General features: G+C 42.1%; 1 protein-coding gene across 7 annotated transcripts in view; it reads right to left on the bottom strand.

Moving 5' to 3' along the window:
- LNX2 (ligand of numb-protein X 2) overlaps positions 1-19,654 on the bottom strand; it is a 96,117-nt gene that overhangs the window by 46,809 nt on the left and 29,654 nt on the right. For 2 of the 7 annotated variants that reach the window (XM_032765292.2, XM_075061653.1), the window contains one exon: positions 17,072-17,145. The exons of 4 other annotated variants lie outside the window; for them this stretch is intronic. The gene's annotated coding sequence lies outside the window, so the exon portion shown is untranslated. Of the gene's footprint in view, positions 1-10,397; positions 10,443-17,071; positions 17,146-19,654 lie in introns of those variants that run through there. One more of the 7 variants, XM_032765294.2, reaches the window with a different exon arrangement.

The raw sequence follows: 19,654 nt of genomic DNA, 5'->3' as shown, positions 1-19,654 counted from the left end.
GTGTCCCTAGCCTCTGTTCGTCAGAGGATGGAGATGGATGGTAGGAGAGAGATCACTTGATCATTGCCTGTTAGGTTCACTCCCTCTGGGGCACCTGGCATTGGTCACTGTCGGTAGACAGATACTGGGCTAGATGGACCTTTGGTCTGACCTGGTAAGGCCGTTCTTATGTTCTTTTCCCTGCCAACAGGCAGGGGCAATCAATATATTACAGGTTACCAGCCATATTCTCAGAGAAGTCCAGGAAACATTTCAGATCACAAAGAGCCAGGCACTTTATGCTATGAGGGAGAAGTGTGAGGGGTTATAGAAAGGGAACAAAAGGCATCCTGGATAGAAAAGGACTTGAAGTTTCAGTCACTTGCATCAACTAGCTAAAGGTTGTCACTAGAAAGCACTTAAACTGGCCTACACAGTCATAATAAAGGAATGCTTCTCCAGAGATCTGGAAATTATTTACCTGTTCCCAGTGTATGGTAAATATTTCCAGGATGGAGGCAGCTCCTAAAAAATATTTTCCTTCTTATGTTATATTTTCATGGCAGACTTCTCTATACTCAAATTAGCCTACATCAAGTAAGAGCTGCAAATTAGCAACTGAATTGCACAGAATGACTGTATTAACTGCAGAGTGATTCCATTTAGTCTGTAGCACAGTGTGATTGTATTAGAGCTAATGACTTGTGCTACACCCCCTGGTGGATCAGTCAACTCAAGTTAAAAACTACCAACACCCTGAAGTTATGGGGTTTTAATGTGTGGATAGGATTTGAGTTAACAGAGTAGTAAAGACAAACCCCTAGATGGTGGCTGGTCACACCTGGATTAGATCACGTGAAGTGCTCACACCCAAGCGTAGATCATCCGATATAACTCTGCAGTGAAGACCTACCAAATGGGTGTCGCTGTAATATAACCAAAGTTCATATAGTAAACTAGTGCATGACCAGACAAGAGAGGAAAATAAATTAGAAATCTGCATCAAGACATCCCTCGACATTGGCCTGACCCAGTATCTCTAAAGCAAACACAAGGTTTGTCATTGGTTTCAATAGTAGCAGGACTGGCCCCACTTTAGGCCCCAAACCTGCACCAGATGGAAGTCTCTTGCACAGAGCCTCACTAAAGTCAACAGGGCTCTGCACAAGAGCTGGGGTCCACTCTTGAGGAATTCACAATGCAGCCTCAGGTTCTCCTTGGTTTTTAGTTCTTCTGAATGATTTTCTATTCACTTCACGACACCACAGAAGTTTCAGAATGTCATAGGTTTTAGCAGTCGGCATGCTGCAGAAACTACGGACCTTTCTGCAAAATTTAAATCCAGAATGCCATGGAAAACACTGGATGTCCTGGTTCTGAGTAACTGGAAATTCTTATGCTGCCTAGTTTTAAGTTAAAATCTTTACTAAATGCAAGAGAAATTCTAAGGACAAAAAGACAACACTGAAAATAAACAGATACGTACGTGATACAAATCTATACAGTAATAACTTGAGACTTGTGAAAGAAAGCTCAGATGGTTGGGACATGTACACTGTATGGAAGATGGGAAACATGCTAAGTAAGCATTGAACTGGATACCTGAGAAAGAACAGAGAAAACGAGCAAGACCAAGGAAGAACTGGCAGAAGACAGTGACAGAGAATACTGAATGTGGTGGCATCACCTGGGAAGAAGTACCACAGTTAGCAAGTGACTGCAATCAGTGAAGGAACTGGACTGCTCATTGTGTCAGCATCACAGGAGGAACTACGGTCAAAGATATATGTGATATAAAACTACCCAGTAGTAACTTGCTACATTTAGTGAATTTTTATGAGTATCTCACAAAGCTTTCTTTTAATAAAATTTTTCCCTCTCTCACACACACACACTCCTACCCCAACCACTTTATCCAGGATTTTAAAAATAGAATTCACACAGGAATTAAATCTGTGTGTGGCTATATCCAAAGGAGACAAAGAATATACAAATTAAGATAACATTGCATTTGTATCAGTCAAAAACTGGGCATAATACACTTTCTTACTCCAGTCTTTAATTCTACAGCCATGAAATGTGCTTACAGACTTGTAAGGAGTATTTGTCAGATAAAACTGTTTTTCTTAAATCCATTTCCATATCTATTCTATGTCTTAAAGCTTTTTACTTCCACACCCTTAAAATCCTTTCCCAGTTACTATTGTGGTTGGTTGCAATTAAAATAAATAGTAATCCTTGGGTCATCAGGATCCACAGAATAGCAAGTTTCTCTCAATGGTATGCAGTGAATTAAACAGTACATACACTGGAGTGGGAAGTTTGTCCAGTAGAGTACATCCCTTGTATCCTACAAGAGTGTTCTTGGAAACAAAGAATTTCTGTATTTCACTAAGAAGTTATTGAAATACAGTAGAACAGTGGTTTTCAAACTTTTTTTCTGATGACCCAGTTGAAGAAAAATTGTTAATGCCTACGACACAACGGAGATGGGGATGAGGGATTTGGGATGTGGCAGGGGCTCAGGGCTGGGGCAGAGGCTTGGGGTGAGGGCTGCGGGGTGGGGCTAGGAATGAGTGGTTCAAGTGTGGGAGGGGGCTCGGGATAGGTCAGAGGCCAGGCGCTTTGGGTTGAGGCGTGCAGGCTCTGGGGTGGGGCCCAGAGATGGGGGTTTGGGAAATGGACGAGAGGAGGAGCTCTGGTTAGCGAGGTCCAGGCTGGGAGGGGATTAGAGTTGCAGTTGGGCGCAGGCTACCTCAGGCAGCCCGAGGCAAGGAACCAGCTAGAGCAGGCTCCTACCTGTGCACAGACCGCACTGTGCTCAAGCGCCAGCGGCAGGTCCAGCTCCAGGCGGAGGCACGCAAGTGGGCTCGCGCAGCTCTCGCGCACGTGGTACCAGGGCCCCCTAGCTCCCATTGGCTGGATTCCTGGCCAAGCGGAGTGCAGGAGCTGGTGTCGGGCAAGGCTAGCGCGCAGAGGCCCCATGGTTCCCCCACCTAGAAGCCAGATCTGCTGTGGGCCGCTCCGGGCCCAGTGCTGATGTGTCAGGAACAGAGCTATTACCTGCCTTAGCTGGCAGCACTGCCGATGGGACTTTTAACAGCTCCTGGTCGGCGGTTGCAGACCAACAAGCCGCTTGCGACCAGTGCTCTCCATTCTGTGACCAATGAGTGAAAATCACTTGCAGTAGAGGTTTAAAGTGTAACTGAGCAGAGATGTACAGTGTCATAACACAGGCAACTACAGAACAGATTTCTTGATACACACTTCTAGGGCCTGGTCTAATACGCTTTGAAAAACCGATTTTTAGCAGCGTTAAACTCAGATAAGAAAATCTATTGTGCTGACCTCGACCCGTTCACACAACAGAGCCCCTTTATATCCGATATAAAGGCTCTTTAAACCAGTTTCTGTACTCCTCCCAACGAGAAGAGTAGCGCGAATCGTTACATATCCAGATTAGAGGGTTAGGTGAGCCGCAAATAACGTAGTGGCCTCTGGGTGGTTCACCACAGGCACCATTGTGACCGCCTCTGGACAGCAATTCCGAACTCAAGTGCACTGGCAAGTAGCAACAGGAAAAGCCCCGCGAACTTTTGATATTTCATTTCGTTTGCCCAGCATGGGAGCTCTGATCAGCACGGGTTGTGATGCAAGTCAAATCAAAAAGAAGCTCCGCATCGACCGTACAGCAGATACTGGATCTGACTGCTGTATGGGGAGAATAATCTGTTTCTAATCACAGCTCCGTGTACAGGGACAAAATTGAAGAGAAACTTTGAAAAAATCTCCTGGAATCTGTATATCGCTGCACAGTGCTGTGTGACAAGCATATAGAAAGCAAAGAATCAAATGGACGCTCATGAGGGAGTGGGAGGGTACTGAGCTAGTTCGTCCACTATCCCACAGTCCTCGCATGTCTCAAAAGCATTTGCAGTCTTGCTAGAGCTCCAATGCTCTATAGGGTCAAAACACAATGTCGGGTGTTCAGGTTATGCATCAATTTACCACCCCCCTCCCCTTGAAAGAAACAAGGAAAAAATCGTTCTGCTTTTTTATAGTCACCCTATGCCTATCTGCAATCTGCTGGTAGAAATGCGTGCTGCGGCAATGAATCAGCAGCATCCTCTCCGACCCTTCCTCCCCTGGTGCAACCCGTACTTACAAAAGGAGCTGATAGCTATCCTCATCATCCTGTGAGTGCTCCTGGCTGCCTCAGTGAGGCCCAGAGGTGTCCTGGTAAAAAATAGGAATACTCCGGTCATTAACGTAAGATGTACAGACAGCTGGTAACCCGTCTTCATGAAATAGCTCCATCAGCGAACCTCCTTTCATTCAAAAGAAAAATTCTGTACTGCTGGACTAATCATAGCAGTTGGAGGCTGCCTCCCCCTCATTAACACTACAAAACAAATTCCTGCATTCTTTATTACTTACACCAAACGGGGGACAACTGCCAACGTAGCCAGAAGGGTTTGGGGGCAGGAAAGACACGGGTGATGTGTTGCAGGGCGACCCCCTAGAATGGCATTCAGCTAATAATTCTGCAGGATCTGACATCGGAGCAGCCTGTGCTCTCTGGTCTCTGAATAACACTGGTTCTCTACTACACTGCCATATCGGGGCACTATTTTTAGATAAACCATTAAAGGAAGGGATTGACTCAGGAGTTCATTCCCATTTGTCTTTGCGCCCCGGCCCGACCCAGCGAAAACCGAGGAGCACCCATGACGCAGCAGACTGTACAGAACGACTGATAGACCAAATCATCTCATCGCCATTTACAATGGCACGACATGGGATCGCGTAGAATAAGCCACGAGAGGCAGACGGCAATGAACAACTGGTAACCAATCTCGTGCTACCTTGCAAGGGCAAATGAATGCTGCTGTGTACACTGCAAAAACGTCTGTCACCGGCATACAGTACACATACGTGACAGTGAACAAAAGCAAAACGGGCTCCATGCTGTCCATGCTTGCGTCGCCAGGCAAGAAAAAGGCGTGAAAATTGTCTGCCTTGCTTTCACAGAGAAAAGAGTGCACGACATATTTACGCCCCAGAATCACTGCGCCGACAACAAAACCTTGGTTTATTTCATGGCACCCATCATCCAATCTCAACCCAGAATTCCAGTGGCGGGGGAGAACTGCAGGACTAGGGATAGCTACGGAATAGCTACCCAGAGTGCAACGCTCCAGAAAATCGATGCTAGCCTCGGTACATGGACGCACACCACCGAATTATTGTGCTTTGTGTGGCCGCGTGCGCTTGGACTTTATACAATGTGTTTTACAAAACCAGTTTATGTAAAATCGGAATAATCCTGTAGTGTAGACATACCCTAGGTTTACTCTTAAACTTGCCTGGCAGTCTAGGGCCAGATGTTAAGCAACTTGTTTCCACTAGATCACATGGTATGAAAGCCCAATTTTCAAAACACTGGACACGGAAGGAAAGAATAAAATCAGTCCTACATGCCAGCAACATCTCTGCTCACTTTTCTTGGAAGTCTAGCTCTTTTTTTGTTTTTTTGTTAAAACTTAAAGAAACAACAGAACATGAGCATGAAAGTGAAAATTGCTACTTTGTAACTGAACAGTAGTCAGACTTCATTTCATACTTACAAAAATGCAAAGCATCTGGGAGATACAGAAGCCGTAACAAATTTTAGGAAAATCAAAGAAAAAAATGAAAGGTAGAATTACAAAAAATAAGTAACAGGTACTAATGCAGAACACTAAAATAATTTCAACTAATTACTGGTTCATACAAGTGATGTCATTGTAGCCGTGTTGGTCTAGGATATTAGAGAGTTCAGGTGAGTGAGGTAATATTTTTTATTGGATCAACTTCGGTTGGTGAGAGAGATAAGCTTTTGAGCTACATAGAGTTCTCCAAATTTGAAGAAGGGCTCTGTGTAGCTCAAAAGCCACCAACAGAAGCTGGTTCAATAAAAAAAATATTACCCCACCCACCCTGGTTCATGCACGCAACAGATATGGACAAGTACTTCATCCCACTACTAAAATATGGAAAAAAATCAAACTGGGAAAAATCAAGGGGCTCTCATTTGGATTACAGCTGCAGTGTTAACAAACGAGGGATGTATCATGCTATGATAACATTTACATTGAATGTCAGCCAAAATAGACAGAAGCCAAGATGTTAAAAAAATGGATGCCTAAGGTTAGGAACCTGAAACCATGTTTAAGCTCCTAAATAAATGGCTTGATTTTCAAAAGTGCTGAGGACCCTGCTGCTCCCATTTACTTCACCGGGAACTGCTGGCTCCTCAGAACTTGAAAAATCAGACCACTTATTTAAAAAGTGTAACTTCATGCATGCACATTTGAAATTCTTGGTCAATGTTCCAGTGACAGAGGGAGAATGGACGAAAGCAGTCAACAACATGGGGAAGCAGTCAGCCCTTTCTTCCTTCCTCCTATGGTCTTCTAGAAATGCTTAAATTTGGCACTGCAGATTCTAACTAGGATGCTTTGGACTATACTCCCTCTGCTATTTGCCCACCTCCTAAGGGCTATGTCATAACTTCCAAACCTACTTTGGGTACTCATGGTTATGGTCTTGAAGCATGGTACTACAGGATGCAACACTTCTGAAAGCAGTTCTTTAAGAAATGATGCTCTAGCATTGGAAATAACCTGCCTATGTGCATGTAAGACACACAGGGTTGGAAATTCAAACTTTTCTGAACAGGGTAGGTTGGCATAAAGATAAAATTCTAATTCATCTCTCTTTCTAAAGTCTATAGAACTTTCTCCCCATCCCAAGCTAAATGTTCCAAAATCTTTTTGTAACAAATAAGATACCTATATAAAGTAATATTTTGCATGTCTATCAAGATCTCAGTGTGAATGCAGTGCAGATTAGAAATGGGCATGGAGCTTTTGACCGGTAGATTACTTGTTCAAAAATCCAGATCTGGTAGTGAGTCAGGGTTGCCATCATCTTATAGAAACTCAGTACCTTGTGTCATATGAGTCTAACTCCAGTCCCCAAAGGACAGGTGGAGCCTTTCTACACAATTCACCCACAAATAACAGCCTTGCTGGTAGTCTCATCAGAAAAGCCACATCGTAACTGATTATGGAAAATTAACTATTTTCAATTCTCACCCTTCTAGGTGGCCACTTCCTGGTCAGATGTGAGGCATGTTGGAAGGCAGTATGAGGAAATCAGCACTGCTGCTGCCTAAACTGTTCCTGTTCTGTGGCGAGACAGAGAACTTCAGTCTCATAGGCTGTCAGTCATCAGCTTTATAATAATTAATTTGCAGGCAGAACTTTGTTAACCCAGAGTTAAGGTTCAGCAGAAATAACACTAACCTTTTTGAAAATGTTCTAAAGGATTGTCATACTTTTAAAACTAATAAACAAAAAACCCTGAATTTTAGTAGCTCTGGGAACCAAAAATTAACATTGCACTTTAAAATTAACAATCTAAGAACTAGAGATGTAAAACCCATCTTTGTCCATCAAGAATACACAATTTCATTTAATCAGTAACATAACTAAGAACACTTTGCGCTAGAATACCTTACTCTCAGTTGTAGTGTAATAGAAGACATAGAAGACATTAAATAAAAAAAAAAAAAGGGTGAGAGAACCAGCCATCTCTCTAGTGACTACTCATCTAAGTCAGCTGTGAAGAGAACTTATTCCACCTGTGGTTAGGAGAAAAAAAAAATCCAGGGATCCTGAAAAGTACTTTAGTTGAATGATCTTGGGTCTTGTCTACAGACTAGAAATACTCTACAAACAGAAGAATAGTGTACTGCACTAAATGATGCATCCGAAGAAGTGAGCTGTAGCCCACGAAAGCTTATGCTGAAATAAATTTGTTAGTCTCTAAGGTGCCACCAGTATTCTTGTTCTTTGTACTAAAAAGCCACTTCTAGCCAAGCCACTTCCATTTCCGAGCTTCAAAACTGAAAACATCGAAAACATACAGACTTGCGGGCTGTCTATACAGATCAGTTTAAGTAAAGAGCGTGATTTTAAACCATTGCAAAATCCTGTGTAGATACTTGTTTTGAAGAATTTCATCTCAGTTTAGCTTAAGTTAATTCCTTTCTGACTTTAGATAAAAGGAAATAAAGCATTATTACAATATAATTGTCTAAACACGATTTTGCATTAGTTTCACTAAAGCTTTTTTAAAAAAATGATCTAAGTTAAACAAGTGCAACTTTCTCATGTCAACCTATTAATAGAATCAGTATTTTTTCATTCTTAATTTGAGTATGACATGATTTGTGAGATTGTTACAGTTCAGGGCCTGATCTCATAGTTGTTCTGTGTTGGGACTCTGGACTTCAAATAGGAGTTTTGTATGGAAAAGATAACAAGATAGAGAACTAACATGATGTAAAGAAATGAAATGTATTTGGGCCATGTCTATCTTTTGGAGACAATAAATGTGATGATTTCTCTATAAAGTATTGTCCCACATTAACTATTAATCTGATTATTGTTGCACACATTAAGTTTAATAAACAAATAATGCTAATTTTAAAACTCTCAGACACATTCTTTGCCATTTTATTTTTCTATAGTTTCTTCCATGTTAAAACGCTCTTTAGTTTAGTGATAGTTAAAACAACGGAAAACCACAGAACAAGAACTAGACTACATGCAAGCCTAGGCAGTTGCAGGGACATGCGGGCCTAAGGGTTTCCCACCGGTCTGATAAATGCAAGGGCAAGGGATTGATTGGATCACAGGTGTGTGTCTGTGTGTGTGAGACAGAAGCACCAGAAACACATCAGAATGAGACAGAGAAGGCAGTAAGGAAGCCCCAGAGAAGCACTTGCAGCACGTCCCTGAGAAAAAGCTAAGAGAGCTTTGGAGAAGAGTGCTATCTGGATAAAAGTTTGGAACTGGGAGCAAAGAAAGTGTATCCTGTTTGATTTCTACTTTGTCCAGGAAAACAGTACTTTATTTTATTTGTAAATAAAACAGGATTGCATCAAAGAAATACCTGACTCCATCATCAATTTCTCCGCTTAACAGAAACAACCCACAAAAGTTGTGTGACAAAACTCCAAATTTTGGCTGTTTGCATCAAAAAGGCTAACAGTATTATCTTCTACAAAGACCTCCATTTGAAAATATGAAATATGACTGCTTCAAAATACTCGTTCATTATCTCCTAGCTTGTAATTTTTACTAGCAGAACGTTCTGTAAGATGGACAGAATTAGAAAAAAGGAAAACTAAATAATAGAGGAACACAGTTTTGTTTCAAAATGTCTTGATTTACTTTTCTTTAATTTAGTAGTGCAGTATTTTGAGTGAAGTTTTTAGAAGGAGATTCTTCACATCAAATTTTTGGACTTATTTTGCAATGTACAGAAAACAAAATGAAATCAAAACCTTTTTTCATAAGGTAGCTCAAATTACTAAATTAAAGTTTAACAATGTTTCTATGCTGGCTACTGTGAAATCTCATGGACAACTGTACAACTATTACTGTATGTATCCTAGGAGACCAAAGCGATCTCATGTTTAAAGACTTAATTCCATACTCGGCTCACAATACAAATCACATGGATCTATAAATAAAACAAGTAGCCTTGACAAAGGAGAAAGTTGATGTTTTATTTGGGGCCAGAATGTATGTTAACCTCCACTTATGGCTTATTATAAGCATATTGTTTCCTATTGCATATTATCTTCCTTCCCTCCCCATGTCGCCCACTCTTTCCTGGCTACAAAGGTGCTAGAAAGCTCTGCTTGACTTCCTAAATTTTTTTTTTTTATATATATTATACATATATACATACACATACATTTTTTTTAAAGAAACTTGGATTTTTCAAACCAGAGTGGCTAGAATTATCTGATCTTAAAAATATATCCTGTGAAAACTACCAAAAAGGTCTCGTGTTCTTATAATCTAAATTCAGATTACTGACCAGACTGTCCAGCAAGATTAACCTGTAAAATATAACATGCAGACCCTAATAATTTAGGAAGGCATCTTCAAAAATACAAATTTTTTAAATGAAATTAAAGAGCATAAAACAGCTAATTTGAGACATTAGATTTGTGTAGATTTTACATCTTGTCAGAATATTTTGTGCATTTGAAACACGCAGCATTTGAAAATATTTCCTGTAATTCTTGTTTGTCATGCACATCACTGGCTCAAACATACAATTAGATTATCTAAGTCCAACCTCTGAAGCACAATTTCTTCAAAAATGCAGAACAAACCATAGGAAACACCCAGGTAGGATTTCTTACAAATCCTCTGCAGACAGAAAGGCAGACAGCAGAGAGGATGTATTGCAAAACCTGCAAACATAAAGCATGCCAGTACCCTTCCTCAATCTTTTTTAGTCACATATTTTTACCCTTTCATTTCAGAATTTCAGCAGAAGTGTAAACATACCTGCACAATATGAAGGAAAAGAAGAATACACATTGTTGTTCCCAGTGGAGAAAGAGGATATCACATGATGACAGTGAACTTCAAGGGAAAAGGTTGTCAGCGTGCTGGTATAAGTGAATACACCAGTGGGTAATTAAAATAGGACCAGCTCCCTCTGTAACTACTGGAGTGTAACATAGGCTTTGATTTATTTAAAGCGAGTAAACACAACTGATCTCATAACACTGTATGATGCTAGTTCAGCCTCAATAGGTAGAGTTCACATAAATACTATAGTGGCACCTGCCAATGGTTAAAGGATCTGTTTTTAATACGTCTTTTTCAAAAAATAATAAATCAGATGCTAAAATTAGCTTCGAGCAGAAACCTGGCCAAGTTCTCATGAACATGTAAGGAAATAGCATCATGATATGTAATATGCAGCATTTTAAAGACACATCAAGAGCATGTATGTATCACAGATAGCAAGAACAGTACCATAATACCTCATGCATATTAGCTGTAAATCAATGACAGCATATTTCTGAGCCACTGTAGTACATGCTGTCCTAGTGTATTAATAATATTATGTAAAGCCTGGTGCAATGGAGTATACCGGGACCGCAGCCTTTCAGAAGTGCTGTGCCGAGTCTTCATCTATTCACTCTAATTTAAGGTTTTGCATGCCAGTAATACATTTTAATGTTTTTAGAAGGTCTCTTTCTATAAGTCTATAATATATAACTAAACTATTGTTGTATGTAATGTAAATAAGGTTTTTAAAATGTTTAAGAAGCTTCATTTAAAATTAAATTAAAATATAGACACCCCCACCCCAGACCGGTGGCCAGGACCTGGGCAATGCGGGTGCCACTGAAAATCAGCTTGCGTGCCGCCTTTGGCACCCGTGCCATAGGTTGCCTGCCCCTGGAGTATACAAACTCCACACTGGGCTGGAAAGGGTTAAAGGACAGTACTGGGCCCAGGTAGCCCCTCCGCCCTGCAGAATATGCTGCAACTGGAGACAGGGTTGAAAATGGAGCAACCCAGCACAGAAAGGGGAGCCTGAGGAGGAGTGCAGATGTAGTGTGAAGGCTCCTGACAAAGGGGCCGGAGAAGCCTTCCTGAAGGAACAGGACTGTATGCTGAGCCCAGTTAGGGCTCACGGTTTGGTTTCTTTTTCATTTTCTTTTTTCCCTTATCTGGGACCAGAAGTTGAAGAAGGAAAGCGGAAGTAGGAAGTGACTAGGGAGGGTAGCCCCCTTTGGAGGCCAAACACTGCTGACCCTCCTATGGCACTGGGTCACAGCCCACTGGAGGGGGCAGGTCCAGGCTCCCTTACCACAGCTCTGAAGGCTGAGTGTGCATTAACCACTAGGCCATCCAGCCCATCAAGGACCCAATTATACCTGTCCTGACAAAATAATGGTCCAAGAACATTTAATGTCTGTTTCTCTTCCCTGCACACTTTTTTATCTAAAAAACCCTACTACTAAAACAGGAGATTAAACACAAAAGTGATATTAAAATTCTCCCACAACTGTGCGTAGGTGATGAAAAATATCTCAGGGCAGTTTGATCTTATGTATCATTTGTGTTACAACATCTAGTCACAATGAAGAATTCAGCATGGAAAGTTAGCCTTACACTCGAAAATTACTCTGCTTTTGTTGCTTAAAAAGGGACTCGGTCTCTCTCACAGAAGTCTGTTTTGTATTTTTAAACACTAGATATATTGCATACTAGCACAGCTATTAACTACAAACTATTACCTCCTACATCGTCAGCCACTATTTTTATAATGCTGAATATTTTATTCTTGGACTTCAATAGTCCCCTCTTTTCTAGTTTAATATGTCCCAGTTATTGTAATAAACACTGTGCTATACACAGAAAAATTATGTATAATAAATGTAATAGGCATCTAAAGATCACATTTACTATTTCCTTTAAAGATACACGCTTATTTTGGATTCTTTAGTTCACTTTATTAACAAATACCAAACAACAGAAAATATGCTCTGGTTTTAAAGGTCTCAAATTCAGCCTCTTGGGGTTGCTTCTGCAGACTTTTGGAGTCACTCAGTGGCACAGTCTGGTCTCTGTGCTGAGGGGGGTACTTCCCTCTCAACACCTGTCATGTAATGATTAAAGCAACACAAAAGTGGCTCCTCTTTTTCCTTGCAGCTTGACATAGGCTCATAGGAATGACATTGGAGAGGTGTCATAACCAAGGTTGCTGGTTCCTTCTTAGCTAGTAAAAAGGAGCTGCATGGTACAGATATAGTATCTCCCTGGCTGATAACTCTGGAGCCATCAAAGTTAAATAGAAGGGCTTGTTGGGCTGAGAGTGTCATCCCTGCACTCCCACAAGATAACAGAAGGGACATGGAAGGCGTTAAGGAGATCTTGTCCTTCAATTAGAGATGATGGTCTTACATACAACAGTGCATCTTATATATAAGATCCCCAAAGAGCTTACCTTCTCCAAAGCAACTGAGAGTGGAAGCTCCCTTGAGGTATCAAAGGTGAAACAGGAAAGCTCCCTCTGCTGTAAGGGAGGAGGAAGACAGCTAGGGCTTTCTTCTACTCTTTTCTGCCCTTCGATAGGGGTGTACACAAAGGTGACTCCATGACAGGGCACTGCAGTAATTTCTGTAGGCTACTCAGCCCCACTGGAGGGTTTAAAGGGAAGGAGAGGGAAAAAAAGATGGATCCAAAACAGGGAGCACTAATGTACGGAAGAACGTAGCTGATTTTTACTACTTCCCCTTTCCAGAACACCATACATATCTCATATCAGACACTTTGTAGGATCTTAAATAGAAATACTTAACTCGTTTTACAATTCCTCAACCTTTTTCCTTATATGGGAAAAGCTTCCTTTCAAATTCTGCAATCTTTATGAAAGCTTTTTAAAGGCTGATTCTTTTCAGTTAAGAAAACAAAGCAAAATGCATGCAAGGCACTCCCTCCTTTTTCTACCTTTGGATTTTTCTGTGGTAAAAACTGAACCTTCCATTGATATTCCTTCTTGCATTCACAAAACTCAAATAACTTTGTGCTCCTACTCTCAAATATCAAAGTCAATTTGGCTGAACATGAAACAGAATAACATTTCAATTTATAAGCCATCCATCTCCCTCTCTAACAGCCTAATACAAAACAGTCATTTATACCTTCTATGGGGCATGCATAATTTAAAACTGAATGGGATCTTCAGGCACAACAGTCTCCACTGAAAAGTTGTTGACTAGACCAAAAGCATTTCCTTACAGACACACAGATACCAAGATAAGCCTCTGTGGCTTGTCACTGTAGTAACATTGCTATGCCAGGACATCTGCTGCCACTTTCTAAATCAATGCCTAGGGATCTCTGGTCTCACCTATCCTCTTCTATCAGCTGCCCTGGGATGATATAAACAGTTTTACATATAATTAGCTCTCTGCCCATCCACTGTAGGTCAGCTATTTCCAAATACAAACGGTAACATTAACTACTGTTTCCAGCAGTGTCACTGTAAACTAAGTCTCTACTTAAAATAATTAACTAGTGTGTAGTGTTTTATATGTAACAATTCCTGATCTAATAATAGGAGTACTTATGGCACCTTAGAGACTAACGAATTTATTTGAGCGTAAACTTTCGGGGGCTACAGCCCATTTCATTGGACGCATAGAATGGAACATATAGCGAGGAGATATATATACATACAGAGAACATGAAAAGGTTGGAGTTCCCCAACGAACTCTAAGAGGCTAATTAATTAAGATGAACTGTTGTCAGCAGGAGAAAAAAACTTTTGTAGCGATGATCAAGATAGCCCATTTAAGACAGTCTGACAAGAAGCTGTGAGGATACTTAACATGGGGAAAATAGATTGACTGTGTGTAATGGCTCAGCCATTCCCAGTCTCTATTTAAGCTTAAGTTGATAGTATCTAGTTTGCATATCAATTCAAGTTCAGCAGTTTCTTGTTGGAGTCTGTTTTTGAAGCTTTTCTGTTGCAAAATTGCCACCTTTCAATCTGTTACTGAATGGCCAGAGAGGTTGAAGTGTTCTCCTACTGGATTTTGAATGTTATGATTCCTGATGTCAGGTTTATGTCCATTTATTCTTTTGCATAAACTCTCCGGTTTGGCCAATGTACATGGCAGAGGGGCATTGCTGGCACATGATGGCATATATCACATTGGTAGATGTGCAGGTGAATGAGTCCCTGATGGCATGGCTGATGTGATTAGGTCCTATGATGGTATCCCCTGAATAGATATGTGGCCAGAGTGGGTTAGTGTTTTTGTTGTGTGGTTGCTGGTAAGTATTTGCTTCAGGTTGGGGGGCTGTCTGTAAGCGAGGACAGGTCTGTCTCCTAAGATCCTGAAAGATGATACCTCACTCTCACAGATCTCCACTAATTTAATATTATTACTAAAAACCTCAAGATCCAGAGCAGTAGAACTCTGAGACTTGTTTACAAACAATCATAATTCTGTTGTGCATAGAAAATTAGACTGTATTAAAAAGACTGATCACAAAAGTTTTTCAAGCTTCTTCCACACTTCAAAAGCTTCAGCAATTCAATGTGAATTCCACTGTACAGAAACAAGTATCATTGCTAGTAGCTCAAATATGTGATGTAATTTTTCTACACACCAATTCAAATTAATGTTTGTTACCTTCTGGCAAACAGTCAATATCCCTGTCTATACTCTTCAAAGATTTTAATGAACTTGGGCTTCTCCCAAACAAACTTCTAGGCAAATTCCAACGGTATTCATCCTTACTTTATTGAGGATAAAACAATAGCCACCTTCACAGCTGCTAAATACAAACAGAAAATGGTTGCTGCAAAATAATTTAAATCATATGGGCAATGCAATCTCTGACATACCTTCTGTCTGAGCCTATTTACAGAAAGCCTGCACCATGAACCAAACAGCCATTTCTTACCACATAAAAGAAGAAGATTTTTCAACCACACTGGCTGCACAAAACTCATCACATGGCACTTATATTCTCTCTCTCTCATGCACCTTTTGATTCTATCAGCAAATCTAATGAAATATTCAGCTCAATAGGTAGGTAGGAAGGATGACCAGGTGTTCGGTCAAATAGAGACCCTGGTGGCTCCATCAGCACTGTTGACCGGGCCATTAAAGGTCCGGTTGGCAGTGCTGTGGGGCTAAGGCAAGCTAGTCCCTACGTGTCCTGGCACTGCACTGCACTCTGAAAATGGTCAGCAGGTCCTGCCCCAAGGCGTGGTGGCCCCAGGCGTGAAGCCTCCTGCCCCCTCATCTACTAGCGTCAGACCTGCTGGCCACTTCCGGGGCATGCGCAATGTGGTGTCAGGAGAGGCAGGCAGCCTGCCTTAGCCCCGCAGCACTGCTGACCAAGAGCCACCCGAGGCAAGCCCCAAACCCCTGCCCCAAGACCCCCCTCAAGCCAGAGCCCCCTCCTGCACCCAAAGCCCTCATCCCCCCAGCGCCACCCACAGAGTCTGCACTCCCAATCGCCAGACCCCCTTACCCCCTCCTTACCCCCAAGCTCCTAACCGCCGCCCTGATTCCACCCCCAAAACTGAGTTCCCCTCCTGCACTCCAAACCCCTCATCTCCAGCCTCAGCCCAAGCCCGCCCACCCAGTCGCAAGAGCCTTCAACCCCCCCTTCACCCCACACCCTTGCCCAGCGACCGAGTAAACCCCACCCCAAACCCCCCAGAGACCCTTCCTGCACCCCAAACCCCTCATCCCTGGCCCAACTCCAAAGTCCACACCCCCAGGCCAGAGCCCTCACCCCCCCTTGCACCCCAACCCCCTGCCCTAACCTAGAGGCCCCCTCGCCCAATCTAAATCCCTCATCCCCGGCCCCACGCCAGAGCCCTCAACCCCTCCTGCACTCCAACTCCCTGCCTCAACCCGTACCCCTCCCACATTACAAATTCCTCAGCCTCACCCCACAACCTGGAGCCCCCTCCTGCACCCCAAACCCCTCATCCCCAGCCCCACACCAGAGCTCACATCCCCAGCTGATACCTTCACCCCCTCTGGCACCCCAAACCCCTGTCCCAGACCAGTAAAAGTGAGGGAGGAAGGGGGAATGTAGTGAGTGGGGGGAGGGGCCACATGCAAGGGGCGGGGCTAGGGTGTTCAGTTTTGTGCCATTAGAAAGTTGGCAACCCTGCTTGGAAGGATTACATTTTTATTGGTGTATGTCCATAAATGTTGCATTCACCATAACCATACAAACTGATTAAAAAAATATTTCTATCAATAATCAAAATTTATAGAAAGACAAAGAAAGAAAAAAGCTGCTTGAGAACTTAAAGAGTTTAATTTAAGGATATTTACTTTGTATGTTCTGAGGTGCAATGTTGACAATTTTGTGTTTTAATGCTTATAAAGCTTTTAACTTCTTGAACCTCAGTTTCTAATGTCATTAAATAATTATTGTCCGGTTCTGTTCCCGCCCCCTCAATTTTCCACAGTCGTGAAATTTTAAATTGATAAAAATAAGGAAGAAATTATTAAAAATAAATCAATATTATCCAAAATTACAAAATAATTGAATTTGCCACACCTATGAATAGGGTTGACCACTGATATCATGCTGTCCTAACAATGCTCTCAGCACTTCTTGTAGTGCACACAATAGATTCCCTGTGATCATCACATTGTCCATCCGTACTCATGTACCTGCACTCATGGGATAGTGTCTGAAAGTGACCTTAACACTTCATCATCCAGGATACATCCAGCCACTGCAAACCCTGATGGGGGAGTACAGTTTGGTTGAAACATTTCCATTTTCTCTATCTATGGATGTTAAATAGACTGGAAGGGAACCAGAGGCTACGTCCATCGAGCTACTTTAAAACAAGCAATACACCTCTTCTTAGAGATGGGCATTTTCTAGAGAACTAAGACTCTCCTCAGAGGTCTCCTTGCGAAGTCCCAAACAAACAATAGTCTTCTAATCAAGTCCAAACACAAACAAAATGCCCCCAGGGTTTCTTCCTCCCAAGGGTTCCTGCTGAGTTTTCAGACTCTCTCTAAAGATCAGACGTTTGTGTGGTACTCTATCCAAGCAGAGTTCTGACTCTATCCGGTACAAAGAAAATCAGCAGCTCCAGTTACAGTTCTGTGGGAAGGAGGTAGTTTAACTCCTATATCCTTCCTCAGCATTACCCAATAGGAAGGCCAAAAAAAGTCACAGCAATTCTGGGGCTACATTTCCTAGAATTCTCTCTTGCCGGCTAGGGAAAGAAGAGCATTGCCTTGCCAACACTTCAAGTTCCAGATGTGAGGCTTCCACAGAGTTATTAGCTGCCCACGTCCTCTTCAAATCACAAAATACAACTCCAGGACCACCCACTTCCTCTCTCTATTGTTGTTTCCTAAATCGGTGTTTGCAGAACCTCCCACCCTCTCCCCGCCCTGGAATATGGTAGACTCCCCTCCACAGTCTTAAAGGACCATCGGTAGCAATATGGATTGCTAGTATAACAGGGGGTATTTAAATACTAATTTTGAATCTGAGCTTTTGTTGTTCCCACAGTTAACAAAGACATTAACAAAGACTGACTTGTATTTTTTATATAGATGAATATTTTAAATATTCAGCTTCTTAGTTGAAAAAAAAAAATCTGCGTGAAATCTGAAATTCTACTAAATCAGTAAATTAAAGTCCAGAATATCTACTTTTAAAATGACTACAAAATGAGAATAACCAGAAACAAAAATAAAAAAATATTTAATCTTTTAAAAACTGATTTTTTTTAAAATAAATTTTGTATTCATACTGAGTTATAGTATTTTAAATCCCTTCATTTAAGATATTCCTTTACCTTATTTTTGTCCAGGATGGTACTTTTGCCTGTGACACCCAGTCTTATAAAACCTGGGTTGCAATCCTGCAAACACCAAAGAGTGTGCTTAATTTTACTACAAGGAGATATCCCATTAAAATCAGTTAATGTTACATCTTTAAAATCAATGGGACTTTAAAAATCAGAGTAGTAAAGTCAAGTACGTGCCTAAGTGTTTGTAGGATTGAGGTCCGGAGGAGCAAAAAACATAACAAAACAAAGATCATCCCTAGCTAGGGCCCTGATCTTGCACTGTGATCCATGTGGATGGACTGCTATGCCTGCACAGAACCTCAGTGAAGTAAAATTGGTGAAGTTAAAGTCAATGGGAGTCTGTGCAGGAGAAGCAGTCCTTCCATGTTTTTTTGCAGAGGCTAATTCCTATGTTGCCTATTTTGCTATGGAATTTAGATCCTGATGATGCAAAAGAATCTGGAAGGGCAGACCTCTTACATCTTTGTGGAGTCCATTTGATGCCTGTGTGTATCCAGTTATAACTGTTACCTGAAACTGGGCCAGCTAGTAAGCTTAGGGAGGACTAATGACCCCCCAAAGTTTGCTATCAATATAATGTGCTGCTTTCTGCCAAAGTTCAAAAAAGGGAGAGTGGGGTGGGAAGGTCACACTCACACTCGTATACTCACGCTCCCAGGTATGGCACTGGAGATATCAGGATTCTTGAAGGTAAGTGTCCCACAGCACAGAGATGGACGGTGCGATGAAGGTAAGTCTTCTCGAGGCACGATGGAATGCAACGCAGTGAACCACTGGCCAGGTGGTCTGGGTGAAGGGCCTTCACGGGAGGTACAAGCTTGTGAATGCACTCCTGAGCACATGGCCCCTTCCCCTTTTAAGGCCCTGCTTCTCATGGCCTGCAACTAGAGATGACTTGGCTGTGTCTGGTTGGTCACACTCCACTTTAGTCAGTGTCCATGAATTGGATGTGTGAGCACTGCCTAATTAGAGTCCCAGGGCTTGGCTACACTGGAGAGTTGCAGCACTGGTGGTGGCTTTACAGAGCTGCAACTGAATCACCGTCCACACTTGCAAGGCACATACAGCGCTGTACCTCCCTGGCTACAGCGCTGGTTGTACTCCACCTCGACAAGGGGAATAAAGACTATAGTGCTGCTGATGCAGCACTGCCTGGCCAGTGTGGCCACCAAAAGCGCTGTTATTGGCCTCCAGATATATTCGGAGATATCCCAGAATGCCTGTTCTAGCCACTCTGCTCATCAGTTCGACCTCTACTGCCCTGGCCCCAGGTGACCAACCATCAGACCTGCCCTTTAAATGCCCCGGGAATTTTAAAAATCCCCTTCCTGTTTGCTCAGTCAGGTGTGGAGTGCAATCAGTGAATTTTTCCAGGTGACCATGCCTCAACGCGCCAAACGAGCCCCAGCATGGAGCA

Source organism: Chelonoidis abingdonii, chromosome 1, assembly GCF_003597395.2.
Source record: "Chelonoidis abingdonii isolate Lonesome George chromosome 1, CheloAbing_2.0, whole genome shotgun sequence".
Taxonomy (NCBI): Eukaryota; Metazoa; Chordata; order Testudines; family Testudinidae; genus Chelonoidis; species Chelonoidis abingdonii.
The sequence above is the reverse complement of the archived record's forward strand: the minus strand, read 5'-3'. Positions and strand labels throughout refer to the sequence as shown.